A 2,401-nucleotide genomic window follows, 5' to 3' on the forward strand; every position below is an offset into this window, starting at 1 on the left:
CATTCTCCACCCCAGTTTCAGTTCACAGCATGAGCCTTTCAGTGCCAGAAGAGGATCTGGATCTGGAAGCAGAGGAGCTCAGGGCCATAGTGAAGGAAATCCTGGGGAACAAGGGGGGTTCTGAGTTTGTGCTCCCCTCAAAGTTTTCCTAGACCCATGTCTCCTTCTCCGGAAAGCAGCACCTCCGAGGAGGTTGTGGGGGCAGGTGGGTCAGCTCCTTCTGTTGTTGTGCCTCTTCCTGGTGAGGAGGGGGATAAGACAGGATCCCCGCCTTCCACCCAGAAGTGGGTGAGTAGTGTAGTGTGGGATCATTTTGAGGTGGCAAATGATTCCAGGTATGCTAACTCCCAGCACCGCTGAAGGCAGAACAGCCGGGGCAAGGAAGTGAAACACTTCGCCACCATGACGATGCTGCTGCAACTCAGGAGGCAGCAGCCTCTTGCCTTTGTTCCTCCTTAGCCTGGCACCAGTGGGAGCATGCTCAAAAAGAAGCCCCCTCTCACTCCAAAGCTCCTGTCCCCAAGAAACAGAGCCAGGCCACCCTGGACCACTGGGGAAAAGGCGGAGACAAAGTGGAGCGCATTCCAAAGGTGAGCAAGATCACCCAGACCACTGGGGAGATGCTTGCTCTGGAAGGCCAGTCCTTCTCCTTTGTTGAGTGTCCAGGGTTCAGGCAGCTCATAGCGCTTGTGGCTCCATCCTACCAAGTGCCTGCATGCACCACCTTTAGCAGGACGGTGGTGCCCTCCCTGTATAAGGCGTGCAGGGAGTACTTGGTGCAGGTAGCCTTGCACTTCACCTTGGACATCTGAAGTGGCTGGGGTGGAAATCATGCCTACCTCTCCCTCACAGGACACTGGTGCGATCAGTCAGGGCATTGGTGAGCTCTCCTTCAAGCAGAGATGCTGGATGAGTCTCACATGGCAAGGGAGATAATGGTGGCCATGAACTACATGGTTCAAGGCTGGCTTGTTGGGCAGGGTGAGCTCACCTGCAGATTCGTGGTCACCAACAATGAGGCCAATATGGTCAAGGCAGTCCACATGGCACACAATTTCTACCTCGTAGTCAGGGACACCTTGGAGAGGGAGAGGGCTCCCAGTGATGGTGCCTTCACTACCAGCCAGGTCATTTCGAAATGCAGAAGGGTGGTGGGCTACTTCCACCAGAGCATCAAGGAGGCCAAGATGCTGCAGGACAAACAGACAGAGCTGAGCATCCCACAGCACAAAATCATGCATGATGTGGAGACTAGGTGAAACTCCACATACCTGATGCTGGAAAGGTTGGTGGAGCAACAGAAGGCCATCTATGAGATGGCCTTGCTCGGGGAGATTGGGATCAGCGGCCCCCTTAACAAAATGGAGTGGGATACCATCTCCCAGATCTTGGTGGTCCTCAAGCCGTTCCTCAAGGCCACAAGAGCCTCAGCGCTGACGATGCACTTCTTAAGCAGGTGATTCCCCATAGTGAAGGAACTTGAGAATAAAATGGAGAAGTTCCAGGAGATCAATGTTCCTGGTTGGGTCAAGCTGCTTTCACCAGAGGTGCAGGCACCGGTGAAGCAACTAAAGGAGGGCATCAAAAAATGGCTAGGTCCATTGCGGTCCAGTACGGTCCACATGCTGGTGGGCATGTGCGACCTGAGGGTGAAGGGGAGTGTCTGCAGCAGCAAAACCCTCGATCACTGAGTGGAGGTGCTGGTGAACAGAGTCAAGGAGGCAGAAGGGCAGAGGCAGGGGGATGTGGAAGAGAGGGATCCACTTTCCTATGCCAACACTCCAAGCACAAGGCAATCTCCTCCACCACACCCACTGCCAATGTGGGCCAAGGGCATGGCTTCAGTGTTGGGGTCCAGAGGCACCAGATCCCACTATCAGGCAGGTAGCGCAGAGGCCTCAGTGGCTATCTATTTTGCCAAGGACATGCAGCCACTGCACTGTGATCCCTTGGCTTATTGGGCAACCCGCAGGTGTGGCAGGATCTGGCCACGGTTGCCCAGGAACACCTGTCCTGTCCACCAACCAGTGTTCCAAGCGAGAGGGTGTTCAGCATTGCTGGTGATGTTGTGACACCCCCACCACACCTCCTTGGATCCAGGTTTGGTGGAGCAGCTGGGGTTCTTCAAGGTGGACCTCCTGGTGCTGGGGTTCCCCAAGTTCCATATGCAGATGAGTGCCACCCTCCTCACTCTGCACCTATTTGCATGTTTTATTTTCTTTCAAAACCTCGAGATGCACTTTCACATAAACCCCTGCATCACTGTGCCTGAAACTTGGCAGGCCTCATGCCCGCACGAGGGGCTACCATTCCTGCTGTTTTCATCCCACTTGGCCTTAACACACACAAGTGATATGAGTTTTGCTTTCAATAGTTTGAGGTGCACTTTCACAACCCCCCC

General features: G+C 54.4%; 1 protein-coding gene across 1 annotated transcript in view; it reads left to right on the plus strand.

Moving 5' to 3' along the window:
* The window catches only part of TRPM8 (transient receptor potential cation channel subfamily M member 8), a 180,221-nt gene that overhangs the window by 87,049 nt on the left and 90,771 nt on the right, over positions 1–2,401 (plus strand). The window lies entirely within an intron of this gene.

This window comes from Gavialis gangeticus, unplaced genomic scaffold (assembly GCF_001723915.1).
Source record: "Gavialis gangeticus isolate Ggan-Ray unplaced genomic scaffold, GavGan_comp1, whole genome shotgun sequence".
NCBI classification, from domain to species: domain Eukaryota; kingdom Metazoa; phylum Chordata; order Crocodylia; family Gavialidae; genus Gavialis; species Gavialis gangeticus.